General features: G+C 42.8%; 1 protein-coding gene across 1 annotated transcript in view; it reads right to left on the bottom strand.

The window, feature by feature from the left end:
* Positions 1 to 2,586, bottom strand: part of PAK1 (p21 (RAC1) activated kinase 1) — a 76,689-nt gene extending 74,103 nt beyond the window's left edge. Inside the window, exon 1 of the mRNA XM_036385128.2 lies at positions 2,161 to 2,586. The gene's annotated coding sequence lies outside the window, so the exon portion shown is untranslated. The remainder of the gene's footprint in view (positions 1 to 2,160) is intronic.
* Between the last annotated feature and the right edge of the window lie 20,314 nt (positions 2,587 to 22,900).

The raw sequence follows: 22,900 nt of genomic DNA, 5'->3' as shown, positions 1-22,900 counted from the left end.
TCCCTATTCTTTTTTTTCTGAGCAACATCCAGACCACATAGTATTCCTCAGAAACCAGTAAAAGCATTCTTGCTGTCATGCTACAAGAGCATTTTCCTCTTCAAGTTTATTTTTTGCTTTCATTTCCAAATCAAAGAATGGCAGTTATATCATCCCACTTAAAGATGTAGGACTTAAAAAAGACTAAAAAAATCACCTGGCAGTTTATTCCCCAGTCTTAGACTCCAGCTTTGTTATACAGTACAGTTGTGAACAAATTCTGTTCTGTGGCACAAGACAGGCAATCCAGAGTTAAACAGAATCAGTATTTAGAAATATTCAAATTCCCACCATACCTTCTGTTCCCCGTGCAGAGATGAGCTTCATTTCTCTGACTTACTCACAAAAAAATGCACAGGGAAAAGCAGTCTCCAAGCATCCAGTGGACACACACGCAAACTGTTCCACAAGGAGGAGTTTTTCCAGCCTTACCCTATAAAGCTGAGAGCAAGATCAGCACACCCACACTAAGAGATACTGGAGCAGCAGACAGAAGATGCTCCCTGCTTGGCCAGGTAATGTGGAAGCAGCACCGGGAAATTCCAAGTATGGAGAAGGGGGAGGAGGTTCAGTGAAAGGCATCCCTAAGCCACTGGGCAAAGAGTAATTGCGAGCAAAGAAAACAAACATTCTTCCGTCTGTGCCCGACATTTCCCCCGGCTACAATACCTGCTTTCACTTTGAAAATGGAAAGCGTGGCTGACTGAACAGCTTTTATGGTTGTTCTTACACACATGCATCTCTCATACATAATTACCACAGAAAGTAACACGCCTTACAGCCAGTCCTAAGCAAGAGCCAGGGTTTGACACCTATTTATAAATCTCACTCCTGAAGAAAAAAACTCCTGGAGGCAATGTTGAAATAAGAATCAAGGAACGCTCAGCAGGAGCAGATGCACCGTGACACACATACGGATGCAGCCAGCTATTCCCAACAATCATGAATTTTAAGCCCTCTGGATAACAAAAGCAGCAAAACCAGGGGATTGCAGGCATGGGAGAGCTGTGGATTGGGGCATTTCCATGCACAGCAGAAGACAGGAGCGCTACTGTCTCTGAAGTCTCGTCCTGCTGGTGCTGCCTCCTCCATCGAGCTTCCAGGTGCATTCAAGAGCACCCAGAGGTGCCACCCAATCTCCGATGTCCCTTCACTGCTCCCCACTCCCCAGGCAGAAGCCCCTGCTTTGAAGGAGGCTGGATTAGAGACCACCTGACGTTCCCTCCAGTCAGAATTATGCCACGATCCCGAAGTTCAGCTTTGCGTTTAAGTACTTTACTAGCAAAAAAGCCACGGTTTCGTACACACCCGCGGGCGGAGGGGTTGTAAGACAAGCTCCCACCTCTCCACCCCTCCTTCACCAGCCACACAAAGCCCGAGGCTTCATCACCCCATCGCCCAGCATGGGTCCAGCTCCTCAATTCTTTGTGTTTGCCCAAAGCGCCCGCCCCTCCGGCCGAAGCCAGGACGGGGTGCTTGGCAAAAACTGCGGGCTGAGCCCCGATTCCACCCCAACCTCTGCGCCGGGACCCCAAACATGTGGCCCCGAAGGGCTCCCCGCTCGCAAAGCCCGGGGGCTGAGAACAACTCCCTTTGTTAAATGAATGAGCCGGGGAGGCAGGAGCGGGGAGGCAGGAGGGGGAAATCAGGAAGGGGAAGGCAGGGTCAGTACCCTCTTCTAAAAGAAAATTTCAAAAGGAGGGAGGAAGAGAAAGGCTGAAGAAGAACGCACCCGTCCGCTCAACCCCTGCGCAAACTTCCCGGTTACAAAACAAGCGAGAAAATCCCCTTCCCCGGCGCGCCGACACTCACCTTCCGCCCGCCGCAAGGTGCTGCCCGGCTCTCCCGCGGCTCCCCGCCCGCCCCGCTGCCCACACCGCCCCTATTGTCGGCCCGGCACCGCCCCCCGCACCCTGCCCGCCTTGCCGCGGCCATTGGCTCCGGAGGGCCCGCCCCGCAGCCCCCCTGCCGCCAAGGTGGGCAGCCGGGCCCGCCGGGGCGGGGAGCGGAGCGGAGCGGGGGTCGGGGGCAGGTCCTTCCCGCCCCGCTCGGCGGCGGCCGGGGCGCGGCATCGCACCGAGTGGCCCGCGGGGGAAAGTTCTTTTGGGAGGGGGGTGGTACCTTCGCGGCGCCGAGAGCGGGACCCCGGAGCGTGGTGCGCCGGCTCGGGGAGCCGCGGGCTGTGCTCGGGCTGTGCTCCGGCCGTGCTGCGGCTGCAGGCGGTCCCGGGGCCCGCAGCTCCGCCGGGCAGAGGGCGGGAGCGGCGCTGGCCTGCCTGGGACGTGGGAGTCTTTGGCGATCACGCCATCAGCGGGGCTGCCGCGCGGGGAGTGGATGGCCGGCAACTGCACCCTTGGCGAGCGGCGCTGCGATGACTTTATGTGTGCTGCTCGTATCGCGCTGCGCTATCGCGGAGCCGGCTCCATTGTGCTGAGGTCTGTGTGCGTGCAGATCCAAAAAAGACAAGAATAAAATGGGCTCTGCCCTGCTGCTGTGTTGCACAAGCCGAGGCGTCTATACCTTATATTGCCGGGATCCGGGTGTTCCCTCTCCCCGTGATCCACAGCTCGCTGGAAACTTGTCACCCTAGTTAACAGGAGTTTTCGGCTCAGCGCTTGAGCGGTGCCTGGAGAGAAAAAGAGGAGGGGTTTGTCTGCACGTACAGCGCAGGGCTCTCCAGAAGAGAGCACGGGCATGCTGAGGTGTTCTTGGGCCGTGCTCCCTAGAGGTGCGAAGGGGAAATGTTGAAGTGAAGCGGATAGTTACAGGCAAAAGGGAGACAAGCTTTGTACCGAGACAGCATGCCTTACACACGACAGATTAAGACAGCGCTGCCACAGTCTCGCCCTTCCCCCTTGTACCAACATTTATCAGTTCCCGTGATAAGTTTGTTCGGGAGCTAAACCAGCAGAAAATTAACATCGCAAAAGTAAACAAATGGAGGAAGCGAGAATTCGAGTCTGGGACTGATAGGGAGAGTGGGAATGCCACAGAACTGATTTCAGCAGCTGAACCTGCTGTGGAATCGCACACTTGGAAGCACTTCCCTCTGTCGGATACATTTAACACGGGATTCAAATCCACGCACACGGGCAGATTGCATGAGCTCCCTCGAGCATCCTCTGCCCGTAGTCTGGTTTTAGCACGAAGGTTTTTGTGTAGTTCAAGGTAATATGTATCAGTCCCATCACTTCAAAGGCAGGATCAGACCGTGTCAAGAATCCCACAGATACATGGGAATTTACAGGATTGCTGCTGGGGGGAGGGAACAAACTGAGGCAAAAGCCACGCAGCTCAGCTTAAATGCTGGATCCATAAAGGGGGCTCCATCAAAGCTGGAGTTAAAACCCAAGAGTTACCCTTTGGCCCTGAACTGAGAGCTGAAGAGTGGCTTCCTTTTGTACCATGCTTGAAATCCCAAAACCTTTTCAGAAGCATGGATGCATGCTGACAATTTTAAAAAATAAATTTTGAAGCCAGACAAGAGAACAGCCTGAAATACTCCATAAACATACTTGTTTGACAAGATGCTTTACCACATACATTCATTCAACCACACGGAGAATGGATAAGTCAGGAAACTACAGTGGTTGACCTAAGGCCTGGTCCATGTACACTGGGTGTACTGCACTCTACTGAGCCCTGGAGAGGTCCATCTGGAGTGCTGTGACCAGTGCCAGGCTCCTCAGTCCAAGAGAGCATGGAGCTCCTGGAGTGGGCTGTGTAACTGTAGTGTTTGCCCAAAGAGCTACAAATACGATGAGTTCCTAAACGAAAGGAGGAAGACATCCATGAACAGCATAAGAACAGGATAGAAAGCTACCACTGCAAACCAGAATTTGGTACTTCAGAAAGGAATGAGTGAAATGTAAATCTTTTTATTTGCATTTCTAAGCACTCACAGCTAAGTGTTCAGGGGTTTTCAGGCAAAGGATCCATCTTGCCTTGCACTCAGGTTCAAGTCAGATGACCCTTTTCCAATATGGAGGAAAAAGGAGATCTCTTACACCTCAAAAGGGTTTCCTGTGTTCTGTGGGAAGAAGCCTGGCACAGACCCCAGCCTCAAAGACCAACTCAGTTGAACAATTGATTTCACAGTGATCACATAAGAGCCGCATATTCCTCCCCTTCAGACACACAGCAGAACAAGCAGTGCACTACCGTGGGGCCCAGCCTGATGATTTCTTCTTTGTCAGCAGCACCAGTATCAATAGTTCTTACTCTGCTGTGCATCTCTGTTCCTGAGCTACTCCCTGCACTGTGCCAACACAGCTATTTGTGCAGCTGTGTAATGGAAGGGATCAAGGAACTGGTCCACCCAGGAGTTTTCTCAGGTGTTTTTACCCAGATCAAATCCCCAAATACCTTGGCTGACACGATGCAGGAGGAACACAAGAGCATGTGAAATCACAGGAGCTGAAGCTTAGCTGAGGGACAGTAACTTGTTAGGATGTGCCCACTTAGTCACCTGCAATAACCTGTCCACTCATTTAATCTGCTCAACCAAATGGAGACAAATTGGACTCAGCCTACATGGAAGAAAACAGAGTTCATGAATTACTTGAAAACTAATTAGAGATCTCTAGATTTTAGTAGCAGGGAAAGGAAAAAGACAAAAAGAAAAATTGAGTCATACAACACAAAATTACTAAGTTCCTCAGCTAAATATCATATTGTGAAGACGAAGAAACAGCAAGCACCAGCAAGCAAAACTGAAGGTGATGGTGGGGCAGCACAGTACTGCCTGGAGGTTTCTCACCCAGTAAATCAGAAGTCAATCCAGCAAAGTAATGTTATAGTGGTGTGAAGTGAAGAAGAAGAGAGACTATGATTCATCACTGCCCTACATATCATGTAAGTTTCTACAGCTCTGCAAAATGTATGTAAAGCACTTTCAAATCACAACTATTTCCTTTTCATTTTGTCCAGATTATGCAGTACACTAAAGCAGTAAGGAATGTGTTTCTGGACACAAATTTATGATGCACAAATGTTTTTGCTAAACAAACACACAAAAGCACGACAGCAACAATCTTTCATTTCCTCAGTAAATTTTAGGGAGTTTTCGTGCCAGAAAAGCAAAGTAAAAAATAGAAAAGGGCCAGAACACCTGACTAGCACAGAGTAGCATCTGGTTCCTATCTTAAATATCCTGATGTTAGATGGTATGTAATACCCATCACAACAGAAGTTAAAATCATTTCCAAAATGTATACAAATAGCACATTACCTCTGATGCATATTTAACATGGACGTGCACCTCCTACCATCCTGTAGAAAGGTTTGCTATGATTTCTCTGCCCTAGAATGATTTCAAATACAGGAGTAAGAAGCAGGGTCATCATCTTAGTAAAGCTGGCTCTGGGTTACACTTCTTGATCTTAGCACTGAAGTCGAAAATCCAGCTTATGCAAAAACATTTCTCAGTATTTGACTCTATGCAGTTGTTTCGCTCTGGATAAATGGTTAAGGCATCATAGTCTACATGTTCCCACTTGCCACTTAGTCCTCCATTTCTGTACTGAGAGGCTCGCAGTAAAGGGTCAGGATCTGTCTGGTACAGTTATAACAGTTATTACAACTTGGTGGGGGGTTTTTTTGTTTGTTTGTTTTTGTCTGGGTTTGTTTTGTTTTGGTTTTTTTGGATGCTTAAAGCCCAAATAATTCTGCTTCTTCTTATGGGTTACTTACTTGTTGGTTAAGTTACCCTATAGTTGGTTGAAAACTCAGAGGAACTTTCATGCCATTCCAATTTTAAATAATCTCTTACCGCTTCATTGAAGTCCTGGAATCTTGCAAAACCTCTGGTGATGAATACACTTTTACATTCCAGATCTCCTTTAGCCAGGAAATTGCACAGAGACAGCTAAGAGCACTCAGTGCTTTGGTGAGCAGTCAGCAAGTTGGGGAATACTAGGGAAGCCACAAATGACTGTTTGATTCTGGAAGCCTTGAGTATCTCTGGAAGTCATAAAATACAGATGGGCAATGGCTTAACAGTGAGGTCAGTCTTTGATTCATTAGCTAACAGCTGAATTTAAGCACATATATCTGAGTTTTGAGGCATGCTGCTAATTCAAGCTTAAAAGCAAGGGGGGAGTTTTACACTGTGCTGTGAGTTTCTTTGGAGCTGTACAGGATCATGGCTTTGGCTTAGGTTTTGTATGTTCTCTCAATAATCTTCATAGTTTGGATTTTGGAAATATATCACTAGGCACTGGTAATCTTAGGTAAAAAACATATTTAAATGCTGTGAGCTCTTCATTGTGGGTGAAGGTATAAACGTCAAACACACTGGGTCAGTCACTGGAGCTATAAGAATTCACACCACAGGCTGACCATTTATGTGTAAATCCCACATCTTGCAATAATCTGTGGAGATGAGTGCCGTAACAGAAGAGCCTGTTTCCAGATATTAAAAACAGTACTGATGTGCTCCAAAACCAGGAATTTGGTTCAGAATTTTGTCTTTCAATCTCCCAACTGCAGTCATAGCTATGGTTCCCTACATCAAACTTCCCTCTGCCTGCAGTCTAAAAAAGACCTATCCCTGCCTTTCCCTATTCTTCTCCAGCTGTATTAAGAAACATCTACTTATTCCTACTTCCTCTCCTTTCCCCTTCCTTCCACCTCTCAGCCTTATTTAATCATTCACCTCACTTTGAAAGTCCTTTTCCTCCCTGATCTCACCAGCCAACCTAAGGCTGAATGTGAAAACAGTCTAGACACTCTTTTAGGGATCCATGTCCCATCTTGACTGGAAATTATCCCAGAATGGTTAGGGTGGGAAGGGACCTTAAAGACCATTTTCTCCCAACTCTCCTGCCATGGATAGGGATACCTTCCACTAGACCAGGTCGCTCGAGCCCCATCCAACCTGGCCTCAAACACTTCCAAGGGATGGGGCATCCACTGCTTCTCTGGGCATCCCATTCCAGTGCTTCACCACTTTTGTAGTGAAGAATCATGGCAGCAGCTCTGCTTTACAAAACACAGGCAGCAGCAGACAAAGAACGAGGCTCCCAGGGAGAGCAAGAGGGGCACTACTGAGAGGGAGGGGAGGGAAGGGGGAGGTTGTAAACACTGCTCATTCACTTGGGCCTTTGGAGCATGAAGGAATTGCTGCCAATGAAGGAAGTGTGGAAAGTAGCATAGTAATGGCAGACAGGCAAACATCTAAAGCACATGAGAGCCTGGCTCCCAAGTGACAGAATACCTGCAGAAATCACAAAACAATCTATGGCTGCTGGCTCTCCTTCAGCCAGCAGTACAAGGTCCTGGCCTGTGATGCTGTGTGGCACAGCCCTCTTAGAACTGTCTGGGTGACTGTCCTGGCCTCAGGTGTGAACTGGTTCTCTGCACTGTCCCAGAACCATGACTCTAATTTTCTCTCCTTAATATAAAGAAATCAGAAAAAAATAACTCAATACTGCCCAAAATGTAAACTTGCTACCTAGAACAGATTTCCCAGCAGACAAGTCTATGACAGGTTTTCCTTTCAGGATTCAGCTTACAGAATTGCAATGGTTTTATAACAAACACTCAGAATCACTTTTCCATTCATTTTATTGTGGTTTATGATGAGAAAAATCCTCCTCTATGAGAATGTGGAAGAACACAGTAGAAATAGATTTACGCATTTCTTGTGCTCAACTACTCCTGCTGAACCAGTAAGAAAACAAGAATACACTACTGAAACTTGAACCAATCCAAATTATTCTGAACTATGCTATTTTTGTTTTGTTTTACCTATAAGTGGGGAGAAATAAAAAAGAAAGCATAACATCAAGGGGACAGAATTCCGGAAGTGTGGAAAAAGAAGAGTGCGCTAAATTTACCTTTTGTTAGGGACTCCTCAAGTTTATTGGGCTACCATACAAGGAAAGTAACAATAAAGATAATTTTAAAATCAATTTGTTTTTCCTCTCTTTATTGACTTTTTAAAGAATGCCTCGTGAGAGTTTTCACTTTCAGTGTCAGGGCTTAAAAACATAGCTAGGTAATGCAAAAGACAGTCTGAATGAGACATCAGACAGAGACTACTAATCCACGGTTATTTATTACTCAAAACCTAACAAAAGCAGCTCATTTTTCTGTGCAGAAAGTCATAGTTGCATGGGAGGACACTGTAAATAGAGGAGGGTGAGGCTGAGAGATTGTAAGAGCGTAATGGCACCACAAAAGTAGATTCTTTCGCGGGTTTTGCTGAGCTTATTCAAATTGAATGACTCTGAAGAGCTGATTCTGTTTTAACTGGAGCCAGTGAAAGATTTGACACACATTTCAGAGTACAAAACCAGCCCTTCAGTCATAGCACCTCTGCCAGATTTTGTTTCACACCCTGCCAAAATGTCATAGCTTGAATCACTTCAGTAGCTTGAGCCATTTAAAACTGGACTGAATAAAACCCTGGAGAATAAACTGCAGAGAGGAATCTTCCCCTGTTCTTTCCCTTATCTCTGCTCTTCTGCCTCACTGGGTTACATGAATAGCAACCAAAAACTGCAGAGCCCTGACAGACATGGTGTCTCTGGGCATTTTGGATGTTTCACAAGCAAGCTTTGAAAATGTGAAACCTCTGTCCTTCACTTCTACCTATTTGCATTGTGTCCAAGAGGACCCAAGTGGATCACAGCAGAAAGATTATAGAGAAGCTCACTTCAAATATTTTGGAAAAACTGCATTGAATTTGAGATTTCATGGCAGCTTCAAACATCAGTGCAGTAAAATTTTATTAAAGTGCAAAGTAAAGATCTTCAGCAACATAATCTGAACTGACCTGGAGCAGACAAAATATCATAGAAACAGCAAGATAATTCAAGTTATTAACTCATCAAAAAACTGGAGAGATGGAACACGCATTTTGCAGTGACTGTGATAACTAAGCCAATAGAGGGAGCTATACAAGCTCGGGGCAATTTGGCTGAGGACAGTGATACTGATAATTTAATTACACTGGTTGGTCACACTATAACCAGAGTTACACTAGAGATATAGATCACAACAAGCCTGCCAAGAGAGCTGGCCCTGCAGAATTCCTTTGATATGATGTACATCTCAGTGCTGTCCAAATTGCTGATGAGTCGTGGATTGTTCTGCAGGACACAGGAAAGCTTAATAAATTATTTTATTGCATAATCCTTTCCTATTGATTCCTTGTAGATACCTGCAGGAACTGCTAAATAACAACATACAACCCCCTGAGCTTTTTCAGTGGCTGCCTCAGCATATCACATAGGTCTTGCAAAATTGCCAGGACAAAACTGAGGTTTCAGGAACATACCAACCTCTAACTTTACATTCCTGTCAAGTTGCCTCTGCAATCAGAGGGATGTCAAGTTGCACTGGCTGTAATTGGCCATAAGATCTCTGATGAGGTTTCTATCCTGAATCTCACGATCTTGTTTCAGTTTGTTAATTAAGAGGTTTTGGGATGGCTATTTTGCCTTTCTTTTTACCACATTTTCCGGGATATGCAGAGATTCTCATCAAATTATTACATACTTAGCAAGTAATTAACTTCATCAGCATAAATTAATCACCAAACCATCCTAGGAGCTGTATTGCAGATGGGGAAAATTAGGTAAGAGCTCAATCCAGAGCCTCAGGCTCTGCAGCAAAACTGCTGCAATAATGCTTTTTGAATTCAAGAGTTCCTACTTCCCATTTCTGCTCTCAGACAAAATCAATCCTTTAAGCTGCCTCTGAAAGCTTCCAATTGCAGCAAATATAAACCTTGTAGAAGGGATGTGGGCCTGCAGTCATACAGAGAACTAATCTTCAGCAGGCAGGTGAACTATAGGGAAGAAACATTTGATATTGCCATTTGCAATTGGCAGCCTCTGTCCACAGGCTTTGCGTTGCAGAGAGCAGCCCTGCAGGAAACTGTGATCCTGAAACTGGCTCTCTGGTGACAGTGGCCTTTATCACACACAGTGATGAAAGTGCAAATGGCTGTCTAGAGAAAAAGGGTCTTGAGGTCCAAGGTAAATAATTTTCAAAAAATAGTGCAGAAAGTGAGTTAACTGCCGATGTATGCAGACTGTGTTTGAAACAGAAGGGCAAAGCTACTTGCTGAAGGGAAACCAGGTTTGGGAACATTTAAACTTCAGGATGGTCAATGCTCTGTTGTGAAATCTGTGTATTAAGGATTTCTTATTTTGCCTGTGTGGCTAGATTTCTGGGAAGACCACTTTCCATAAAACCATATTCCATAAAACCATATCCATAAGAAGCCAATGCTGAAGTAATTATTTTCCCCCTTTAGTTTACAAGTGGTTACAAAACAATGAAGCTCTCAGTTCTTTACGCTTCGCAGGGGAGAATGTACAAAGAGCTGCTTAATCTCTTTCAGTTCAGCTCTTTAATTCTCATGGGTATCCAGTTGCAAGGTGTCTGTCTCAGTCTCTGAGTTCTCAGCTGTACATCAAACTGTTGGCTCTAGTTTTAACACGCTGTTTCAGAGCCGACCAGGTTTCAGCATGAACATGTGAGGGCTGCTGTGCCTAAACCCGTTTGACGTTGGCAGAGGAGCAGCATCACAAATCCAGCAGTGCTCGCTCTGGTGATGAAATGCCAAGTAAGCACTTTCACAGTGCCAGGCTAATCTTAACGCTGACGTTTGCCATCCAGAAGGAGGCAAGCTGTACAACTAAAGGAGGCACGTCACCAAGGAAGATTTGAATGCTTCCTGATTGGTTTCCCAAATATTTATGTCATTTGCTTCTAACTGAGGCTAGCTTGCAATTCAAGTATTAGATGGTTTTCTCAAGTGCAAACTGCAATTAAGGAATCAGAAGGCAAGATGCAAACCATACTACAGGATCAGCTAAGAAAGAATGGTGAAACCAGACAAATTAATTTTCAATTTATTTCCTCTCATTATTGCTAGACAGTCTCAAATGCAAAGTGAAAAAAAACCCCATAAACATATTTATAGCTAATGTAATAAATTAACACCTGTATGCTATATTAATGCATGAAATTTGCTAAATTAAAGTGCTAAACTAAAATGCTATATTTGGCTCAGTCACTTAGCAACAGCTGCATCAGTTTAAGACATTTCCATTCTGCAGCTGTTAGCTGGTACCTCAGGCTGGAGCTCCCATAGAATCACAGAATGGTTTGACTTGGAAGTGACCTTAAAGCTTATCTTGTTCCAGCCCCCTACCATGGGCAGGGACACCTTCTACTAGACCCAGCTGGTCAAAGCCCCATCCAACCTGGCTTTGAACACTTCCAGTGATGGGGCAGCCACAGCTTCCTGGGCAATGTGTGATGGGTGCCTCACCTCCCTCACAGGGAAGAATTTCTCCCTGGTATCTAATCTAAATGTAGCCTCTTTCAGTCTAAAGCCATTTTCTCTTGTCCTCTGACTTCATGCCCTTGTCAAAAGTCCCTCTCCAGCTCTCTTGTAGCCCCTTTAGGCACTGGAAGATGCCCCTCCAGGAGACTGGAAGGTCTTCCCAGAGCCTTCTCACCTCCAGGCTGAACAACCCCAACTCTCTTAGCCTGTCTCCAAAGCAGAGGTGCTCCAACCTCCTGATAATTTTTGCAGCGCTAGTCAGATCCATGTCCCCTCCATGCTGAAGACCCCAGAGCTGGATTCAATACTCCAGGTGGGGTTTCACTAGAGCAGAGGGCCAGAATCCCCTCCCTCGCCCTGCTGCCTTTACTGCTTTGGATACAGCCTAGGACACAGCTGGGCTGTGAGTATTGTCAGGTCATGTCCAGCCTCTCATCCACCAGCACTCCCAAGTCTTTTTCTCAGAGCTGCAATCAATCCATTCATTCTCCAGTCTGTATTGATACCAGGAGCTGCCCAATTCATATGAAGAATCTTGCACTTGGCCTTTTTTAACCTCAAGAAGTTCCCACAGACCCACTTCTTGAGCTTGTCCATGTCCCTCTGGATGCCATCCCATCCTCCAGGTGCATCAGCTGCACCACACATCTTTGTGTCATCTGCAGACTTGCTGAGGGTGCCCTCATCCCTCCACCAAAGTCAGCAGAAGGAAATGTGTGCCTACATTTTGCCTGCTTTTCTCCAAAACCAAGTGTCTTAATTCAGATGCATCTTTATCAACTGTCTACTGGTTTGGTTTTGTCATCAGGCAGAAGCCTCAGCACCTGCTCATTCTAACAGCTGTGAGGTGAAGCAGTACCCCACACCAGAGGGGCAGAACAAGCAGACACATCTTAAAGTGCCACAGCAATAATCACCAGAGTGTACCCAGCAGTGCCTGAAGCGAAGATTAAAGTAGAATTGCGAAAAAGCATAAAAGTGCCCAAGGAAATAATCACAAGAAAAATTGCTACAGGAATTTTGTCATAGTGCAACAAACTATTTAGAAATTACTCTGCCAAAAAGAAGGAGCATAAAGGTTAGAAGACACCCCAGGGAAAAGGGACATCTAGTCTTGGTCCAAGCTATCTTGACTACTTTACTGCAATGCTGTGGTTATTTATTTACTTGTTTCCTGATGGGACTGTGAGTGCTGTGATGTCTGTTCAGGTCAGTGCTGTCCCCTGTGAGGCAGGTGTGCCTGGGGCACAGCTTCCAGATCACAACCCTCAGTGGATGCAGATAAAGGAATGCCTTGAGCATCATGGGTAGAATTAAGAGCAACACAGAAGCTGAACTGCTCGCCAAGAAAAATTCAGAGAGCAAGAAACTTTGCCATCCAGAAAGAAATCTCTTGGGCTGATGATTTTGAAGGACAATGCTTTTGAACCTATACACCTAAATTCCAATAAAATAATGCTTCAAAATTAATATTTTGATCCTTAGATACTCCTGCCGGAGAACGCCACCAGAATAAACAAATTCAATAAATTACATTCACAGAAAGATCATATCTGTGGCATGGTGCTTACATTTTCTTGTTCAAATGGATCAAAGAAGTTTCTCTCTAGGACCTGCAGCATCTCCAGCTGCACTGAATGCCCTTGGGCAGGGCATAGTGGTGTATCTGGAGCAATGGGGTACCAGGTATCACCATATATCATATGCTATTAATCAGGTTGGAACTCCCTCAAGCACAGGTATGCTTTCTCCCATGCTTTCCTTTAGCAAGAAGAACTACACAACATACACAAGAACAGCACTGCAGCCTCCATAATAAAATTTAAGATAAGAATGGTGCCATCATGCTCAGCCACAAAGAAGCAATCGGTATGCTGGAAATGCTGTTTGTTTTATTAATCATCCTAATTTTTTCATTGTGTTGTCATGTTTCTTCATGAACAGAAAAAGCCAGCAAACAGATAGCCTGTTTCTTCTGCTCTTAGCCTGGGTATAATCTGCACAGTCACAGGGATGCCACAATCTTTGGCTGATGCATTTCAGTTTTAAAAACAAAGCAGACAAAACATTCACCCAGCCTAGGCTGTACAGTCATTAAAATCCCATTAAATGTCCATATGTGAAAATCATACTTGGATCATGTCTTATACAGACCAAGATCAAGGCCTCCATCTGATGTTTTTTATCAGCACCCACAATGGCAAGGCCATGGCTTGTAGGCACCACCATAACAATATTTATGAGTAATCATTTCCAACCTAAATGATCCAGTAATAATTTGCCAAGCCTGAACTCACAGCTCCAGCATGACACACACACACATCCAAACCACCCACTGGTACTGCAAAGAGCAGGAATTACTGTGCTTATTTATTTATTTCCACTGGGAGCAGCACATCCTCTTGTAGAAATGGAGGAAAACCATCCAACATTGCAGATACATGACTAATCTCTGTAACAAACAAGCACTGAAAATACACCCAGGAAAACAACCTAATAAGCTGAGTGGGCCAAATCCTCCTCTGCTCAGTATCCTTGATAGTCATTTATGTCATGCCAGGGAGTAGGATAACAAGAGTTCATCACCTCTGTTTTGTCCTGCACCATGTATATATACAAATTAAAGCTATTAAAAAAATTCTTTTCAGCTTATATGCTACTATATGCAAACCACTAGTAAGTCCACTTCAGCTTTTGTTAGTCTAGGTAGGAATTGCATGTGGTTCCTTCCTACTAAAGGAGCTAAATTTCCTTCAGCAGATGGTCTTCAGGCTTAATAAGTAAATCTAGAACTGAAGATTTGTGTTGAAACGTGAAAAAGAAGTAAGCAGGTTGCTATTATTAAACAAATTCCAATCAGAGATGGCCAGTGCCTATATCTTTTCCTGGTTTTCTTTCCCAAACCATGGAAGGTAATTTGATGGCTGAGAAGATCACAAAAACAGCAGGTTACAAGGCTTACTTCATAAGGGAAAATAAACTGAAATGCATTACCTTAAGTGCTTTTAAAAAATAAATCAGCTCAGCAAGCAACCCAAGTCCTCAAAACCTATATGGCAAGTTCTCTACTTCCAAAGTGTTCCCCTTCTCCAACCTTCTAGGTCTGTTTTGGTTTGTTTTTTTAACAGCACAATTATTTGAAGCTATCCAGCGTGAGCAGAAATGCAGCTGAAATCATTGCTTTGCAAGGTGTGAGGAATGAGAGATTTCCCTTTCAAGCCCACTCTGCAAACTATTTCCAAAACCAGTTAATTAAGTCTAGGTCTACTTTATAAAATAGTATAAAAAATGTTTTGTAGGTTTACAGACAGTAAACCACAGAGCAGAATTGCCCAGGACTTACCATGTCAAGCACACAGTCATGTACAATTTTATACATCCAAATAAGCCAAAAACCTCCGTGCACAGCCTACACACATGCAGTGACAGCTGCTAGTTGTCAACCCAGACAGAGCTTGGCAAAACCAGAGCGGGGCTCACCCCTTTTGCTGTTTACCTGCATATTTTCCATGAGTCCTTCATGACCTGTTAGTTTAACATAGAAAATATGGCACAAAACAACCAGTTTAACGGGCTCTCAGGATGCAATCATGCAAAATCCCAAATAAGTAGGAAACTTTGACCTCACCTGTTTATGTCACCTTTCTTGCCCTAATCCTCACTTTCACCTGTTTAGCTCAGTTATCTTTGTGGCAACACACCAACTACTTCACTGAAGTTTCAAGAGATCCCATTTTCCTTGTCAAAAATCAGTTATTTCACAAAATAAAGATACTCTTGTTGTGATACTATCTATTTTGGTTAACTCCTTTTACTTCTTACCTGATCTCCACTTGTTTCTAAATTCTCCAGATTTGTTGTCAAGCCTCTGCTTCCATCAAGGCCAGATTAGTTCTCCTGAGAGGCTTACAGGCTAAGCTGCAGTTTGCTGGTTGCTCTGCAAGATGGCCAATGAAGAAATAGCACACTTGAGACCTCTGCTCCACAGAGATTTGGGCTTTCTTTAAACTAATTTGCCTTTTTGCTTGCAATGCAATTCCAAAGAAAGTATTATATAGCAATGAAGTCATAATGTCAAAGTGTTATTTACACTTTGATTGCAAGGGAACTGTTTTGTTAGCTATGCCCACTATTTTTGTTTGCTGTGGTGTCACCTTCTGTGGCAGAGAGGGACGTCATTAGGAACATCTACACCAGCACTTCTCCCTTGTCTAACAAAGTAATCATACAAAGTGTGATCACTGGTACTTACTGCAGATCAAGAGAAGGCAGCTGATGAAACTGATGTTTGTCTGAGCACATGAGATGACTTTTCTTATTATTCCAATTGGAATGGAAAGTTTTGATCCTGCAGTTCATCCACATGCCTGCAATCTGAGCCAAATTGTCCTGTCAGTCACACATTTGCCACATAGTCCTTCCAGGTGTAAGTCTACAGACTTCCATGCAATCAAATCACAACGTATTTAGCCTACTGTTATCTGTTTTTCCTTTTCACCAAATCTTTTATCCAGGTTTCTAGGATGCTGCAGAAAGCAAAGCGTATCACAAAACCTCCCTGTATTAAACATACCAAATAAGTTTAAAGAAGAAAGGTGAGACACAGCAGCCAAAGAATGCACTGACCTCCAAGAGAGACCCAAAGAAAGCTGGAGCAGAACGATGGCTGGCATCCACAGGGACTGAGCTCCTCAGACAAGTTCCCTGACCTGACAAAGCCCAATTCCCACAGCTCAGTCAGAGGGGACTGCTGGATGAAGAGCAAGACAGACAGACTGTCCCTGACAGCCTGCCTGCCTGCCTGAGGCAAGGAGTGACACTCACTGAAGCATTTTCAAGGAAGACAATTCTACCTGGTTCATGTGCTACAAAACTAAGCAGCTTATCTAATACTGTAAGAAATGCATGGAAGCCAGAAACTTTCACAGTCACTACTGCATGCCCAAGTCACTTTGAGCTCTGTGGGAAGGAAAAGAAGAATGGATGTCTTCAAAACCACAAGCTCTTACAACGAAACAAAATTACAATCTCTATTGTTTGTTAACAGCACTCAGCCTGCAACATTCAGCTGGGGAGCTCTAAGCAGTGAGGCTTAAGGATTTTAAAACGTTTTATAGTACAAATTATTACTAACCATCTTTATCAGCACAGAATTTAGACTTCTACAGTGGTAACAAAGGACAGAAGAGATTATGCAAAGAGAACATGTCTCCAGTTCGAAAAAGCACACAGTCTAAATAGACAAATCAGGGACTACACACTGCTATTTGTGCTCCCAGCTCCAAAGCTCATACATCTCAATTTTTCAAATGTAGTCCAAGACAGTAGTGACTGAAAAATCTGGGCTTCTGACAGCTATTCCGTCTTGTGACTGCAAAGCCTTGGAATCCTTGCCTAGGGCTTCCAGGCTCTACCTCCATACAAACAATACACAATGTTAATTAAACGCACAAAAAGGAGGCTGAAAGAACACTTCTGAAATTTGCAAATCTAAGCATTTGAAGGCGTCAAAATGCCAAAGTGAACGTCAGCTGCACCACCTTAATTATTGCCCTTTGAGTATATTCCTTATGGTGAATTTTAATTACCTGAGTTGGTGCTGTTATTCCACAGGTCCCAGCTTCCTCATTTGGTTCAAAAAAGAACACTCGCTCAAGAGGAGATTGATGTCATTTGTCTTTAGGCACCAAGTTTATGCAATCTGAGTCTTAAGTAAGCTGAGTCTTCTTTGGAAATACAAAGCTTACCACAATGAATTTACAAAACCATAATTTAGATATCTCATAGATATGTCAGTAATCCACCTTTTAAAGCAACAGCAGCTCAATTCCTTTTTTCCCCCCAATTTCTTGCATGTTCCAAAGTCTTATTCACTGTAAGCTGGCCAAAACTGAAGAGGGAAAATATTACTTTATTGTATAATTTTCTCTGATTTTCATCATGATAGAACCTCAGCATTTCTTTCTTATTTTTATAATATCCTAGAAGATGGAGGAGTTAATCTCTCCAGTGCTATAGGGAACATCTCTTGCTCAGTCTCAGTTTCTCACTTCCCATACATCCTGTCATTTCTGTTTTGTTGGTCCAATATATTTGTCCCCACACACATCAAACTGTTTAGGTAAATCTCTCTCTACTCCCCCACAGCCAATCCAACACCTTCATAAGGCCAGTCCTAGTTTCCTGTTTATGTCCCCTCTCTCCCATCATCTCATCCAGCCTCTGTCATTCTCCCACCCACTGTTTTATTTTACTGTTGAAGTTTAGCACAACTCCCCAGAACATGAGAAGTGAGATTCTTTTTTGAAGGCTCCTGACTTGGCCAAATTTAGGTCAATTTTCACAGGCACAAGAAGTGCAGACCTGACACATAGCCCATCCTCTTGCTAAACAAATAAAAAAAAAAAAAAAAAGAAAGAAACAACCCAAAATCCAACAAACAACAAAAAAACTACACCACAAAAGCATCTGGGCTTCTAAGATATTTTAACACCAAAAACCAACTTATTCCTCTCTTTTCATACTGGGAAATGACTAAATATCTCTGTCTGAAATTTCAGGGAGAGGTAGGGATGAGTCAGCCCAAAACAGACCCCTGGCTGAAAAGCATTAGAGTTAATTAAAACTAAATAGTCTCAAACAGAGGCCCCATTACAAGTCATTAAAGGAAATAGATTATATTTTTGCAAGTTATGCTTTTTTGTGGTCTCCATATGAGCTGTGATTACCCTGGTAAGATATCAGTCACATTTCTGAAGAAATTTGCAGTTATGGTCTACTGACTCTTAATATCAGTTCAGTAGATTTATCTCAAATTGTAAACATGGAGGGAATTAGGTTTTCACACATTCTAATTAAATGTTTCACCCAATGGGATCCATGCAGCAAATTATTATGTTTTGAATATGTTTTGTTTTAAATGCATTGCATCCTTTAGCATACAAAAGGCTACCTTTCTTTTTCTCCATACTCCCTTTTCATTAGAACCAGTAGGATTCAATTTCCATGTATCATTACCACGTCTAGTTCCCTGGCTCATCCTAAGTGTGTGTCTTGAAATCTTAAGCATTGATTATCCTTGTTATTGGTGGATTACCAGTTGGAGATTATGGGATTGGTCTGGAGTGAGCACATTTGCAAACATTGATGCAGAATCCTACATAACCAAGATTTCTTTTAAGCCTTAGCTCATTGAGAAAGGCTCAGGCTTTGTCTTTTTAAGGTATATTTACTTTTGAAAGTAAACATGTCTTTCTCACTTTCCTGACCTTCAGTTTCAGTTTTGCTCTTATATGCCAGTCAGTTTTCCCCTGTGGGATTTGGGTCCAACTTCACTTTTCAGAGTTTGGGCTGAAGAATCTCCTGAGAGCAGACTGGGAGAGACATTGCATTACTGAAATCGTCTGTTTGATCCTCCGCTCAATTAAAACTCCTCTTCCTGTTTATATTTATTGTTTAGACAAACTGTGCAGGGTCAGTGGTGCTCTGGCACAGCCTAATGAACCCTGATGTAACTGCTAACTTGACTTTGGCTTTTCTTTAAGATTATTTCCCAGGTTTCTTGGAGGTTGTTGTATATTAGCAAGGAGAGGTACTACTGACAGTAAATGAGCCTGCACATTTTTCAGCTGTGATTCTCAGAACATAACTGATAACATGACTGGAAAGGAATCCTTGAATCATGAATTTGTGTTCTCTGCTACTACAAGCATGTGAATCAAAGCTGAAAATAAATGTGTTTGGTTTCTGGCTTAGCAATGATTGCCTACTTCACATTTCACACATCTTTCCATTTGTTCTTGTGTCAATATTGTTTTTTACATTGAACAGGTCATCTTTCTGTGGAGCTTTAGCTTCTTCCAGGTATTCTGAAACAGCAACAAAAGACTTTTCAAGATTTCATTTGCCTTCATCTAGGCACATCTTACAGCTGGTCCACAGTACACTGGTAGCTGACAACTGAATCCAGATGTTTTACCTCTACTCTTTCTGCAAATCTCCTGTCTTCTATCAGATTTTTTTCCTTAGTCCCCAGTACATGACCATATGACTTCTATTACTCCAGTCCTCAAGGTTATGCAGGCTTCCTACATGATGTTCCAATTCTTCTTTGTTTTGATTTTGTCTTCCAATTTTATGTCATTGCTAAATTTAATTAGTAAATTTTCTCTTGCCTGAAAATTAGCCCTGAAAATATTGTTAATTTATTGCTTTTATAGGTTTTTGTTTGTATTGTATCACTGTTCTCTTGACATGCCTATAAAAACATTTCTCTTTATTAGATCCAAGTGGTTATCTAAGCAGTTAGCACAGTTGTTGCTTTTTCTATAAACTTTAAAAGTGTAGTTTTTCATGGTTACTTGGCCCCTAGGTGGACTGGGAAATTGTTATGGCACTTCACTCAAATTCCTCGATAATATGGTAACTAAAACGATTTCATTTGTTAAGTTCAGAAATGTTATCTACTGAGAAGAAAGGCATCTGTTCATGGTTCTCAGGACTATTTTTCCCTAAGAATTCTGGAAACTCATTTCAGTCACATATTGAATTGTTTTTTGAAATCCTGCAGGCTAGAAATCAAAGAAGGTGGGAGAAAATGAGTGTTTATAACAAAAGCTTCAATTCTGGGAAACCAGTGGCATTACAGAAAATTAGCAGTTGTCTGTGGTTATGCACTGGCTGAATTGACCCCAGGTGACATGGAAGTTCAGGCTTGAGAGACTTCAATGTGGCACCCTTCAACAGGTCAAAACTCATAGAAAACTCATAGGTCAAAACTCATAGGTCAAAACTCAAAGGTAGAATATCTGAGAAGCAGCAGGCTTAACACAGTACTCGTTTCTAAGATCTTCTGTCTCAGTGTTACCCTTCAAGTAACATCTTATTATCTGTCTTGAAGTATGATGTCTAACATCTTACTGAGGAAAAAGGGTCTCTTGATAATCAGTGTCCTCATCTCACCTCATTAAAACTTTCAAAGCTCCATTTGATTCAGATTGGGCCCAGCATGTCCACAGCAAATAGCAAACCCATTGCTCAATTTTTAGGCCCAGAACACTTGAGTAGGAGCAGTTGAAGATAAAGAAAACCCAGCAAAATCATAGCCAGTCCCCTGAGCAAGATTGTGTGCTCTACACACGGGAAATCTGTTACACTTTCTGGTGTCACGGTTCTTGGGTTTACCAATAACTGGTGGCTGGAGGGAGTATCTGTCAAGAGTGCCAATACTTTGATTTTGTGATTAAGGTTAAAACCTGGTAGTCAAGAGGCTCCACATTATCCACAGCCTTCCTGTCATCTCAGCCAAGGCATTTAACAATCTGTTGATTTACTGCCCAGTAAAATGAGCAATGTTTCACTGCATCTTGTAATAGTGCTGTGAAACACACTTTTTAATGCTCATGTAATATTCCAGTATCACTGTTGTTTCTAATTAATTGTATTACATGAGGGATAGAGATCCCATCTGAGATGTGACTGCATGCCACTTGGCAATGATGATCCATACAGCCAAGTGTTGACGGTGACAGTTGACAAGTAGAAGGCTGCAGACAGGCTCAGCTGGATTCAAAACAAGTCCACAACACATGGTTATGCAATAAGGATTAGACTGCACATCTCTTGACTAGCATGCATGCTTTGCAACCAGATGACCTCATCTCTCACAAATGAGTTATGATTTCTTTATGGAAGGAATACCACTCAATGCTTCTTATGCTGCAAAAAAATTACATGGATTTAAATATAAAACATAAGCAAACAAAATAATCCCCCATAGAAAAAAATACTATATCTGCTTGAGTGAATTGAAAGAAACCCAGTTGTGTTAACAAGGCTTTGATCTTATTAAACTTTCAAAGCAATTATGTGAATGCAATGATAAACAGGCATGAGATGTCTCCTAGTACTAGAAGCAACAACTTCACTAGTCACTCACTCAAAATGATCTTCCTGTCTGACACTGAAGTTCGCCTTTGCTTCAGCTTCATGGCATCAGGAGCAGACAATGAACAAGCACACCTTATCAAAAGCAATTCCAACAAAGACAAGCTTACAAAATGCTCTCTCTGAAGGAAACCACAATGGACATGGGCATGGTACAGCTCAAGGTGAAGGTGCAAACACAAAAACAGGCATATATCAGTCATGCTCCTTTTCCACAGTTCCACAATCTTTCCTTTGGCACCAGAGGCAGACAACATCAGAGCCAACTGCAAGTTGTGATTGTTCCCTTTATATCTGGTTCTCCAATCACCTTTGGTCAAGCTTGCTACTGTAGCTGTCTGGTTCAAATCCTTCTAAGATGGGCTGCCTCCTTCTCTCAAAATCTTTCATCACCTGTTCATAAAGAAAAGCAGAGCTCCCTTTTGCTTTCTGAACTACTGCTATTGTATTTTCAAGGTTGTAAGCAACACATGAGTCATTGTCAGTAACAATTGAGAGAGGGAGAACAAAAGAGCTCCCTTCTATCCCACAAAGAAACTTCTGGCACGCTTGCTAACACCTTTTTTGATAAATGCTTTCATACATGTGGAGGGAATGTGATTTCTGATTAGTGGTTCAGAAGGACGCTTGGCAGGTGTGCACCAACATCATACAGAGAGATGATTTACACTTGAATACACAGTTTACCTACAATCAAACTCGAATCCAAGGTGCTTTGGTAACAAGTGCAAAAGGGAGCACTACTAGCACAGGCCCTCCTGCTCACAGTACAGTGAATGCCACTCACAACCCAGATACTTAAAGGAGAAAGACAAAACTGAGTGTGAACCAGGTTGAAAAGTTTCCAAAGAGTGTAAAGACAGAGTGTTGAAAAGACTGCTGTGTTTCAAGCCTCTAACCCAGCCTTGCAAACACAAAGACATACTAAATATATTTCAGTGCTACATGAGACAATATAGTCCCTAGTAACTGTATTGGTACAAAAATATTCATTGGAGCTACTCTAAATCACAGTGGTAATTTATTTGTTGGTTTTCATGGTACTTCATAGAGAGAAAGCTAAGTATTAGTGAGAGCAAGCACAATTCAGAAATGGATCTTTCTTTACAAGTTCAGTAGAACATTGTGCTTTGCACTTACACATTTCTTTTTCCTGGAAAAAAACACAGGTAAAAAGAAAACAAAACAATGATTTTTTTGTTGATCTATGATACTATGCATTTTAAACAGCAGCAGAGATTTAAGTTGGTTCTTTTGGAAATTGTAGTCCTAAACATACTTGAAAATTAGTCATTTCAGCTCAGGGCCTTCTACTGTTTTTTCAGCATTTACAGTTCTTAAAATATGGTTCTATGTAACCTCATATAATCAAGTAAAGTATGTTCAAAAGTAACTTAAAAATTCTTTTAAAGTTGGGTGTAGCAGACATATTGAGACAACAAGCATTCACTTGATGGACTCCCTGTTCAATACAGGACCTTGTTTTAAGGCAATCAGTTTGATTCTGGAACAAGCTTCAAACAGATGGAAAGCAACATGATGGGAACAAAAAATGAAGGACTGCACACTGTGCAATTTTGTTAGCAAGTGTCACTTCACTGTCATGAATGG

This window comes from Molothrus ater, chromosome 2 (genome assembly GCF_012460135.2).
Source record: "Molothrus ater isolate BHLD 08-10-18 breed brown headed cowbird chromosome 2, BPBGC_Mater_1.1, whole genome shotgun sequence".
Lineage (NCBI taxonomy): Eukaryota > Metazoa > Chordata > Aves > Passeriformes > Icteridae > Molothrus > Molothrus ater.
The sequence above is the reverse complement of the archived record's forward strand: the minus strand, read 5'-3'. Positions and strand labels throughout refer to the sequence as shown.